The 12,743-nt window shown below is 36.7% G+C and overlaps 1 long non-coding RNA gene across 3 annotated transcripts in view; it reads right to left on the bottom strand.

Annotated features, from left to right (window-relative positions):
• The window catches only part of LOC148056733 (uncharacterized), a 108,997-nt gene that overhangs the window by 34,480 nt on the left and 61,774 nt on the right, over nucleotides 1–12,743 (bottom strand). For all 3 annotated transcript variants that reach the window (XR_015702703.1, XR_015702704.1, XR_015702705.1), the window contains one exon: nucleotides 9,834–9,904. This is a non-coding gene — a long non-coding RNA (uncharacterized LOC148056733). The remainder of the gene's footprint in view (nucleotides 1–9,833; nucleotides 9,905–12,743) is intronic.

The raw sequence follows: 12,743 nt of genomic DNA, 5'->3' as shown, positions 1-12,743 counted from the left end.
AGAAGCTTATATTTTTTGTACTATATACAAAATACCAAAGCCAGCATAGTACATAGATTAGTACAGAAATATGGCATAGTACATGCATAACTTAATAGATTCAAGTTCTGGTAGAAAACACAAGAAAGAAACAAAATTCAGCTGAAAATATCTGGCTTTCTCCGAGATCGCTAATGCCAGAGTGAGCCAGACAAGTGCCAGGCTTAGATTACACTTGCATCTCAGACCGACAGTTGCCCTGTTGCAGTGTCACCAGCCTCGGCAGCCTGAGATCTGGTAAAGGACACTCAACTTGGCATGCTTACTCCACCGGGCACTGAGGGTTTACCAGGTCAGTCTGATCCTGTTTGAAAAACAGAGTTGAAGAAAACCACAGAACCACCCAGCCATTTGGTGCCTACAGCCTTAACACTATAGCCCCTAAACAAACTGGAATACCTGCAATGGCAAATTCATGCTTGATTTCAACTTAAGATTTTCGTATCAGGTATTACTGAGTAAAAAATAAAATAAAAATCCCTAAGTGGTAGGTAGCAGATGAGCTGACAAGCCTCAGCTAGGCATTGGGGGGGGGGGGGGGGGGAGGGAATTCCTCCATTTCTGAATTGCAATTTACCTCTGCAAAACACCTAAGGAAAAAAATGCAAAATTTAATTTTGGAGAGAATAGAACACAAGGACAATCACTGAAGCCAAGTGTTCCCGAGCAACAGAACTCATTTGTCAAATACACAAGTTGACTTCTGGCTTAATGCTGAATTAGGATGGAAAAAAAAACCCAAAGATGCAAACCCACCAGAAGTCTGAGTGGCAATGCAATTGCTGCTGTTTGGTAACACTGCAGGTAAGGACCAGAAGGGTTAGAAGAGTTTATCTCAAGTGTAGAACAAATCAGGAATGCTGTGATAGATCTTTGGCCTCTCAAAAAGCATTGACTTGATAAGCTGAAATTTCTCACCAAGTTTCCGTGAATTTTGTGGAGCTTACCAGACCTATGCTTGGAGCCCAATAGATGAGAATGAATTAAATGATTTATGTAAGAGGTGGGAGAGAAACTATAATGCTAAATGAAGTTGTATTCTGCTGCTTAAAATTCATCTCAGTATCTGACATTGATTCTCCTGTTTGACTTGATCAATATTTAAGCTAGTCAACTTTAACAGACAGACATCTCATAAAGTAGTTTCTGGCAATTGTTCTCTTTATCTATAATAAATTTTCCTATATATTACAGTTTAATTAGTTATCCAGAGTGTTCCTACCAGCTTAAAAAACACTAAGACAAGCAGGCTTTGACACTATGATTATTTATCAGCCAGTGTAATAAAAAAATTTAAAAGACACACAGATAATGTAAGTGTAATAATTTTGAGGATTTATGGACAAAAGGAAGCTAAACCACGTAATTAGAGCAATACAAAAGAACAGACCCAGAGAAAATACTCTCAGGGCATCAAAGAGTAAATTATCAAAATAGTCCCATAATAAAAGAAACCCAAGCCATAACAGTGTCAGAGCAGTCCTCCTCCAAGTTCATAAACAGCACTGTCCTGCAAGGCATCTATGCAAAAAAGGTCTTTGGAATAAGGAGAAAGATTCCCCTGGGTTTTCCGCCTCATCTGCTGTCTGGCAAAGCCAAAATAAGTTTTGCTGCCTTCATCTCCTGTTAGCACTGCAAGTCAACAGAGACTCTCTTTTCTTGTGAAAGTAGACCAATTCAACCAGACATTTCAACCAGTTAGGCCAGGACAAACATACTGAAGGCATCACTTTTGCATTAATGCAATTTTAACTTATCTTTCAGAGCTTGACAAGATTGTGTATCAGTCATTCCCTGGGTGAATTTTCAGGGAAGGCAATCAAAAGAGTATTTAAAAAAATAAAAAAAGTCGACTCAGCACGTTAGAGAGAGGTTTTTTTTAGTCACTGCACCACACACATGGAAGCCTGTAATAACATTTTTAAAGTCACTTTGAGGAGCACAAGCTGATGGTAAACAGTGTCAGATTCCATCTTTACTAGAGCAAGGGTGATTCACAGCGGATGCCTCATAACCGAGTCTTGGCAAAACACTGCTGGATCCGTATGCGTCCCATTAGTGTTCTAAAGTGTGAAACACCACCCAGTAGAATTACGCAGGTTGACAGCGTATGATCAATACTGTTATGGTATGTACTTTCTTTATTATCATCTCAGTTATAACTACTAGCTTCAATGTGCACAACAGATTTCTTTGCATGTTAAATATATTTCTGTACACTGTTTATTCTGCAAAAGAACATCTGATTAGAACAGCTGATTAATTGCATTGCAGCCAAAGACTGAACTTCAATATCACTGGATTTTTTTAAAAAAACAAGCAAAATCTTAGAGCCATCCATCTACTACTAGGACGTAAAAGCTAAGGTATGTATGTATGTTTGCAGAAGACATGGCATTTTTTCATAGGCATCACTGTTGAGCTACTTTTTTCAGCTATAAGTAACTGTGATTTCAGTTGTTTTGAACCCTACATGAAACAATATATACATGCCACTGAACTTCTTTGAGCAAATATCTACAGATATTAAAACACTGATTTAGAATGATGACTGTCTTAATATAACGCACCATGTTGTGAAATATTTCTTCATTTATTAGAAACTATTAAAAATGTGAGTTCTTTTGAAGGAAATGTTGAAGAACAATACTTGAAAAATACCTTTTTTTTCCCCAAATATCAAGCAGATACACACATTTCTTTTTTTAATAACTTGTTCCCTGTTTTCATTTCTTAAAAGTTTCTATTTGCTTGTTTTTAAAAATGGACTTCAGCAATCTTTTGCTATACGATCATGAATATTTCAGAATACCCTTTGGAAACAGAGGCTATTCTGAAGGCAAAACCCAGAGCTGATGAAACAAAAGAAAAAAAAAAAACACAACAGAACTAAAACAACAAAGGGGGAAGTAGGTTTCATGCACTTTTTGAAGTTGACTGAATTATTCAGTTGTGGCTATGAGACAAAAATGTAGAGACTCAATAGTAACATGGGACATAATCATGTCTTTCAGTCAGAAATCACAACCTTACAAGTCATGAATCAATATAAATGGCAAAACTATTGACATTTCTATTTTCCTTTTTATTGCTAGAGAAACACTCTAATTAAAGTAAGCATAGCTTGACATACTGGTAAATAATGCCTCCTCAGTTATGTATTACATCCAATCTGAAGAGTTTACTTCATATGGCAATAACTTAACAAATGTTTTAAGGCTTTAGTTTTGATACACCAGTGAATTGTAAAGCATAGTCCCTTCTTCATAGTTGCATCATAGCAGCATTAAAAAAGTGCTGAAAACTGATTTTGCTGAAACTAATATCCCCTACTCTTTTCTTCAAATGCTATAATTCAGTATATTAGTATATTTGGCCAAAGGGTAATTGGATATAATTCACTTGATTTCTTCCCCTGCAGTTTTGCTTGGGATCTCATCGACAAGACATACAGGTCACATAAACCTGAATTTCTGCTTGGATTAATTTCACATCAGAAGAGTCTTACATGACTAGCACACATTTAACAGGTATTTCAATTAGCACCGTGGATTTTCATCCTCCTAATGAATATAACTGTTTTCTGGGATCTCATGCAATTTTCCTTTCACATCATCCTCCTACTTTGGAATAAAATTTCAAGGCTTGAAGAGCTTTCTTCACCTCAGACAATACAGCAGTCTGACACAACCCCAGGACAGGGAATGGAGGACCTTCCCACCTCTGAGTAGAGACCAGCTATGTGATGCTTAGTCCCCCTACAGTTTAGTGCCTGTGTTTCAGGGTTTTGCTTTTCTTTTTATTTGAACCACATTGTAAGTGAGAGCTGCAAAATTTAGACCTCATAACCTCATACTTGCTTTTGTGTGACACTGCATTCCTATTCTGTAATTTCACTGCATCATTAGTGTACTCCAGGACATAACGGTATTGCTACTAACATACCATTATGTGTTAGGCAGAGATGAGCAAAATCTAGCTTTACAACCAGGCCTGCAACCTTTAGAACCTTATTAAACTGACATTATTTACTTGACTGTTCATCACCCTCTGTGGATTCTTATTGCTTCATTAAAATTAAGTTATTCTACTGTTTGACAACTTCATACAGTTAAAAATATACAGTCATAACCTTTTCTCTGGTCTCTTTTCTTCTATTACCATTTTTGATGGCTCTGTGTCATGATGTGTTTCTCAAAATCATTGTCTAATTTGCACAATTCAAATCACTCTGCTTTTTGACCTTGCTCTATGCTCCATGGTAGGAACATGCTTTAATTCTCAAAAATCATGCTGTGTTTGTATTCTGAAGTGACAGAACTCAAATGTACACAAATGGCAAGCAAATCCTTACAGAGTTTTTGAAACTACTTCTCAATTTCTTAATTACTTCCCCTTCTTTGCTTGCACTCCCCATCCTTCACCACTCCCCCCCACCCCAGCAGCACACATATTCCTATGACCCTATCTCCCAGTACAGTATTAGGTACCTAATGAGGTGGCAGTGTCAGTGCTCATCCAATTTTCCTCCCCCTAATATGTTGTCAACGAGATCACAAGTAGGTGTAACTGAACAAGTAAGCAAGCACTTTTTCATTACTCCAGGCCCTCAAAAATAAATTTAATCCATCACGTGCAACTTCTACAGAAAACCCCCATGGCTCCATTAACAGCCTACTGCATCCTCATTTTCACTTGGGCTTACCTAGTATGGAAGTTGCTTATGGCTATCATTACTGACAGCTTGTTTGCAATCTAAGCTACGGCTCTTATCTTGAGTAACAAGCTCTTGTTTACTTACATTATTATTTTACAAAGCAAATCAAAAGTAACAGTTCCTACTTTCTGTACAAATTTGCACGCCATAATGTACTAGATGCATTGAAGCCTACTACATTTTTATACCGAAAAAGCAGCAACTTATTTTCAGGTATCATGCTGTAATTTCTATACTACAGTAACATATCCAGAAGACTGATACTTCCCACTTATGAACAGGGAAACCAGAGTATCTACTGCAAGAACCTTTATGCAGACAGACTAATAATTAAAGGTCAGGCAAATCTCTCGGTGGAACTCAGACTACAAGAAATGTGTATGTTCTCTTACCTCATATTGGTGGCCCATCACAACAGTAATCAGTATCTCCTTCAAAAGTAGCCAAAGTTTAGAATTATTCTGAAGACAGACCTAAATAATTCGTTTCATGGTACATAACTGTAAGAGACACTTCATTGTAGTGTTGCAATGAAATCCAGTTTTACTATTTGAAATACCAAAGCAATGCATGTCACGAGCAATCCGACCATAAGCGGGGTTCAGGGGAGAACGACAACCTGACAATTATAGTTTAGTCACGCTATTATAAAATACAACACTCAATTGCACAGCATTCTTTGAGTAATAAGTAATGCTAGTAGAATCCGATCAAGCTATGGCTATATCTTGCTGTTGTTAATAAATCAGTTGGCATAAGACACAAAAGGAAAGCTTTCTGTTTTCAAGAGATTACCATTTCAAGCTCTATTTTCAATACAGTTAATAGAGGACTGTTTACATGACAGATAGAATGGACCATGCCATCCACAGGTTGGTTTTTGTGGGTTTTGGTTGGTTGGTTGGTTTGGTTTTTTGATTGATGGTTTTTATTTTATATGTAGCAGGACTAGCTAAGGAGTAAATATTGTTACCTACATAATCAACAGAAAACAAGGTGAGTAATAAACTTCCTGCTTACACTACAACCAGTCCTATACTCCTTACTCTTTATTTCTACAGATTACCTTGCCTTCAAGTTTTCTCCAGTACAAATTCTTGAATGCATATTAGAATATGAAATGCAGCCATATCGCCAGAGAAAACACCATCCTGACTCCGATCTTCCTGCAAAGCCCCAACTATTCTAGAAACCTCCACACTGTGCCAAGAAGGGTACCGAATTCTCAAAACACTTGTACCAAAACAACTAAGAGTTGTTTAAAAATAAATAAATAAGGAAAAAAAAACAAACAAAAAGGGTTCCAAGAAAGACCTTCTCTACTGGTATCTTATTATTTGCATACCTATGGGGTACTTCCCAAGAAATGTTATTTTAGAAACACAGTTTAGCTACATAAGAGTCCATTCAAATGACAATTCAAATTCTGTTAGAATAGTTCAAGGACCAGCTTACCCTCTGTTAATTCATACATTTGTCTAGACTGTTGCATGGAAGTTCATCCAAGTATTATTTTACTTGAGTTAAAATAGCAGCCATTTAAATAATTTGCCTTTTTATTATTATTTTTTTTTTCCTACTGAAATAAAAGATCAGTACCGCACCTCTTTTGATAAGGCAGCAACTTCCAGAAATTTAAGCTACTCATAGCTGCAAGCCATCACCGGAATATATTCAAGCACGTGATCAAGTCTTCGTTGTATAACAAGCTCCATAGAGATTTTTATTAGTCACAGATAATAATTCCCACTGTTACAAAAAATCTGCGCTCAAAATAGTACCTCCCAAGGAAAAATTTCATCGCAAAGGCAATAAGACTTGGGATGACAATCCTCAAGTTGGGGAATAGGGGAGAAAAATTGAGAGCTTGCCCAAAATCATCTGACATTTAAGGAAAATCAGCAAAGCAATCGGAACTATCTTCTAAATGATGTTGCAGATAAAATACTACAGCAGAGGGAAAATACCTCACATATACTCCAAAAAATGAGTATATTTACCATTTTATTTTAATTCAACGATGCAAGTATTGTTTTAAGCTCACTCAAAGTATTAGCGTGCTCTAGATTTTGGCCCTAACAAGTGAGAAATTAATTTTATGGCTTAAATTTAGGAAAACTTTAACAGGATACATTGGATAGTTCCAGAAGAAAAATCAGCATATTAGATAGCAGGTTCATCACTTCCTAGCAACACGAACAACTTTAGATGTGTAATCTTAGCTGCACTGTGCTCTTATCAGTATGCTTTAACGTGTGAAATCTCATTAGCAGGGAAGAACTACATGCTTCCCAGGGAGAAAGAGGCACATTTAGTATTTGCTACAGAGGACCAAAAAGAATACAAACAAGAACATTTCATTGCTGATAATTCTCAGCTTGCCTAACTGAAGAAAACAGGTACAGAAAAGGTTGACAGAACTGTCAGCAGTGGACAGATGTTACTTTATTAGAGAATACAGAGGGGCACCTTAGCTCTCTTTCCAAGGCATGTTAAGACCAGAGACCTGAGACTAGCCACACTGATCATAACTAGTAAAGTAAATAGAAGCATAAAAAAGGAACCTGCTTATGCATAAAAAAGGAACGTGTTTATTCATATGTTTTGTTCCTTTAAATCCATGAAAATTAGCCAGATATGTAATAAGGACATAAACCAAAAGAGAACATGTTCTCAACAGAAGGCTAAAATCTCTGCTATTAAAATAGTATTAAGCTGCATCTAGGGCCAATTCACTTTCATGGAGGTCCACATGATCCATTAAGAAATATTCTTCCAACAGAGAAAGCAAGTAACCACATACCAAGCTAAACACACTAACGAAATAGCTAGTAAGCACAGTGACTTGATTCACCTGGACGATTTCTGAAACGTGATCATGTGTACATGATTACTCTGCAGGGTTAGATTAAATAGTGCTTGGTTAGGCAAGATCAGTTCAGGAAGACATATTGCCCATAACATTTTCATCAAAACAAATACACTTAGAACAAGCGATGCTTTTACTTGAACTATTATGACAGCAGGTACAGCATTTAAAAAAACAAATGGCTCGCATCCAGAGCGTTAACTGTACTGTTGTCACAGATTCAGACTAGCACAACTTGAACAACTGCACTTGCCATTCACGCCTTTAACTGCAGAAAGAGGTGTCTAACACACCAGAGAGATCCGCGTGTTTACTAGATTGGTGCATCCGCATTCCCATTTAGGTCACAGGAGTGAGAAGCGTACCTCCTGATCATTCCCACTGGTGGACACACGTTGGTTCACATCTTGAAGTGATCCAAGTATGTTAATCTGGACTCCTTTTGGATGAAATTAAACCAGAAGGTGTGTTCAAGTAACACACCTGATGTATCACAATCACTATAAGGTTTTTGAACCTACAGGACAAGAGTGGAACTAGTTTCAAGTAAACATTCCCTTCCCACCCCAAATGCAAGGATATCATCTGCACTGTGTCACTGCACGGAGCTACGCCTGCTTCACCACAATAGTTGCTAATGGTCACGTAGTCAAAGTTTGATTATCTTCTGGAACATCTCCAGAACTGAATTTACTTGTTGAGAATCTTGGCACAATTTCTGCAAAAAGCAAGCCTGCTTCAGCAGAACACTAAGCACAGGATTCAGCCATCTGGATGGACTGCAGCAGTATATCAACAATTGATGTTAATATAGTTAAAAGTAACTAAAATGCTTGTGATTAATCTGCTTCATTCACTAATATTGTATTGCTGAGAAAACGTATTATTGTATTATTCCACACTTACTGCATAAAAATGCCATTTGCGTAAAGGGTCATCCAAAGAAGAGGAACTGGTTTGCACCTTTGCGCTAACATACGCTACCTTTACAACTGCACTTTTTCACATTTAACTGTCTCACACTACCATGAAAACTTGGTTCTTTGAATTACAAACACACCTTCAGCATTTCTGAAATAAGCAGCGACCTCCTCCTCCCAGTGCTTTCAGGAAATTACTACATACTTTTCTTCACTTTAAATAGGTCAAATAAGCAGAATATGTTTCTTCTCTATCGTGGCCAAAAGGATTCAATGTTGAAATTTTGACCCAATTTAAAACTAATCCTTTTCCTCATCTGAGATTGAGGAGCTAGCCATAAGCCCCAAGTGGCTAACTTGTCAGACTGAAGTACAAATCCTGATAATTCAGACTCATAAACTGACCCTTTCACCAAAATACCACAGTAATTAAGCAACTCTTATATTGCCAAAAGTCTTGAAAAGGCTCTTCAACATACTTTCAATTTGGAAGCATTTTTTATCAGTTCAGAAGAATGAACTTCAGTTACAGAGATCTTGATATTTTTCCGGGCTTTTATTTTGTATTGTTACTTCCATAACAAAACATGGCTTCTTCTTGTCACTTGAAGAAAATTTAGTTGGCTCTCATCAGTAAGGCAGGATTATTCATTCTTTTGAATTTAGTCTGTTTCTTATGAGTTTCATCAAATGAACTTTTCAGAGATTCATCATGAGGATTTTTATTATGTTTACAGTTACTGAAATAGTTCAGCTTATAGCTAGTGCTTGCTGTTGAAAGGCTGATATTTCAGCTTATCAGGTCTATCAGTTCTAAAGTTTGTAACACTAGTATCAGGATACAATTTTAAGATTCATATTTTTGTACTTATTGGCTTTGCGTAGGATTTCACAGCTTGAAAACAAGTGTGGTAGTTGAATCATGGATTGTGTATTCAGTATGCACTTGTAAAAAGTGAAAATAAAATAAATGCGACTGTAACATTGTTTTTTCAGTAGGAATACGATACCTCTTTTACCCTAACCTCATTAATTATCTTGGGTGATATTACTTTAATCGTTGGCAAAAAGACGTTCCAGTTGACTCTAGTCACACATGAACATTTCACTGTCAGTTGTGGTGAAGATAAATTTAGAGAACGATTACATCAAGTTTTTTAGCATCAGAACTTAGCGGGAAACTAGACTACAACTGGAATTGTGAGTGCAATAATCTACAAACATGATTATCATTCATTTCCATATACAGCTTGAACTCTTTGTGTCCCCATTTTCCCCACTCTCCTACCTGACAAAATGATTTTCTCTCTCCTTGTGGTTGGCTCTTGTCCTCTCAGCCTGTTCCCCTTGCTGACCTGCCTATAGGAAAGAAAATACAATTGCAAAATATCACTGTATTTGCAGGTCCAAAGATGAACAACATTTTCTTGATAAATCTGAAGTACTGGGCACATGAGCATAAACTTTTTTAAAAAACATATTTATTTATTTTTAACTTGATCATGACAAAAGTCTACACCTATGGCATTCTTAGATAGTAGTTCTCTAAACACCCAACTGCCCCTGCCTCAAACCCCACTGGACATCACTAGACAGAATTAAAAAAAGCATACCCTGGTTCAAAAATATTTCCTCCTACAACTGACACCCACCTATCCTGCCTCACTCATTCAGACTGCTGGCAGCGCTGCTGGCACTGGGAGTGACGCTCTTATATTCCCCGAGAGCAGTTTTCTAGCAGTTCATGTCATTTAGATGATAACTTAAAAGCCCCATTATGTTAGAAGTGGCAAATGCTTTAAGTTCTTATTTATTCCATGTTCTCTGAAGAAAATTTCTACAGGGTAAGAAAAAACAAAACAAACAAAAAAAAGAAGCCACTTGTTATCTGAGCATATATTAATAACCATTTATGTATAATTTTGATTCCCCTTGAATTCTCAGTAAATAATAGCAAGCACTGAAAAATACCTACAAACAAATGACAGAAACTATGAGTTTCTATGAAGAGGGAAGAAATGGCAATATGTCAGTGGAATGAACATGTTTTAGAGCTCCCGATAGTAAATTTTGGGGGGGGGGGGGGGGGGAAGGCTGCTTCCAGTTGCAAACATAATCTCTGTACGCTGACACAAATGCCTACATATCTCAACAGCCCAACGCTTTATTACTCTAGCTCTTAATATTTTTTTAAAATGTTTCCTCAAACATTGTATTCAAACTGAGCCATCTTCCTATAATGTGTAACATTATCCGTCTGATTAGAATTTACAATTTGATAACTGTCTAGCTTTACAACTCCACCGCCTAAATGCAAATGTAAGCTAATGGCTTCAATTTCATGCAGCTTTTGAAAGCAACATCTAATCTCAGCCAATATAGAATTTCTGTATTGCAGTTTTAGTTCATCTTCCCCTATAGGCAGCATTGCTTAGTATTTTTCAAGGTGGTTTAGTATCTTGCCTCTGTCGAGTTCTATTTTGTGGTTTTGGAAGAATTACAACAAAACTCAAGAAATGTGTAGGCTTCAGGAATGTTTTAAGCTTTGTCTTTCTGAATGACTGTCTTTTTGCACTAATCTTTTTTAAACGGAAACATGTTCCACAAGAGAGGTGAGATAAGTACTTTCATTAAAACATATATTTTGTTTCTATGTTACTTAATGCTTCAAAACCATTTCAAATACTTAAATTCTTTCAACGTACTTAATGGAGAGAAACCATTTCCTTTATTTTGCTACTTCTCTCTCCATAAAATAAGTATTTTTATTAGTGTGCTGGAGATCTCCCCTACACATAAATTAAACTCAATGAAGCCAATAATATTTTCTAATTGCACATTATTTTCATAATATTTGTAGCACCAGTTGTTTTCTGATCTATGTTTGTCAAGTTTTTTTGAGATATAGATTCCAAGCATGTGGTCTCTTCTCCCATTTATGCAGCTTTGTATCCCCCAAAAATACATGAAAAAAACCACCCAGACTACAGAACTTTGTAATTCCATCTCATATATAATGCATAAAACCATTAAACAAACCTACCCAAATATGTTGACCTCTTCCACTTTTCCCCCTTAACAACATCCTCAACAGGCTCCCACTCATGTTGCCTTCTCTCCTTTTTATTCAATTACCTGCTGCTTCTGTATCCTAAAGTCCCCAACATACTTAACATCTTTTTTTCCTTTTTGACACTCAAAAGGAGTCTTAGGCAAGTAACCACTGAAAATCTCCTTATTCTACTTTCATAATCACACAAGAGGTACCGCAAGGAGGCTGTATTTAGGATTTAAATGTATTTAGTCTTTTGGAACACGGCAGAACAAGTCTCGAGTCTCCCAACAACCACTGCAGCCAGACATCAAGCAACATGGAAGCACAGTGAACTACTTTGGAGCAATTCTCCTGCAAAAATGCTGAGAAGACATGTCTAATTATTAACTTCTAATTTGGATTGTTTTCGAAGAAAGAGGAAGCATATAATAACTGCCTAAATACATAATAGGTTGCTGCAAAAAGGAAGTATATATTCTTTTTGTGCATTATAGATAGCAACGGCTTAAACTGCAGCAAGGGATTTTCTGTTTAGACATTGTGAAATACCTTCCAGTTCTAAGGATAATCCAGTCCTACAGAACCTAGAAGTGCTGAAACTTTATCGGATGTCTGCTTAGCCCCTGAAAGGAAAGGCTGATATTTTGGGGATTGTGCATTGAAATTCACTTTTGGATGTATATTGCACAGTTCTAGGAATAGTAGCCTGAAATTTAGCCACAAATACGTAATCAGTAATTGAAGCGTCTTTTTAGAGGAACAGTAAACTGTAAGACACAATAAAACAAATGTGTAATGCTGTGAATACCTCATCTCAGTATAATAATGAAAACAAGAACATCAATTAACTTTCAGTCCAAGCACAAACGGCTGTCCAGTGACAAGTCCTTCATCATTAGGAAAAGAAAAGCACTGTGTCCTGAAATAAACATCTTCCACAATTTGTAACAAATGGTTTAATTATGATATCTTGCTTGTCATGGATACTCTCATATCACATTAATTATAATAAACACCACTTGTGGTGGTTCTCACTTTACTAAACTTGCTTTCCAACTCCAGTGCATTATTTCCACCTAAAATGCTAAGCACTTCCAATCAGGACCAAAGACAGCAGTGGAATTTACAGTAAGAACAACACTT

The sequence above is a fragment of the Nipponia nippon genome, unplaced genomic scaffold, assembly GCF_047370975.1.
Source record: "Nipponia nippon isolate SJK-2023a ecotype South Korea unplaced genomic scaffold, ASM4737097v1 scaffold_12, whole genome shotgun sequence".
Taxonomy (NCBI): Eukaryota; Metazoa; Chordata; class Aves; order Pelecaniformes; family Threskiornithidae; genus Nipponia; species Nipponia nippon.
The sequence above is the reverse complement of the archived record's forward strand: the minus strand, read 5'-3'. Positions and strand labels throughout refer to the sequence as shown.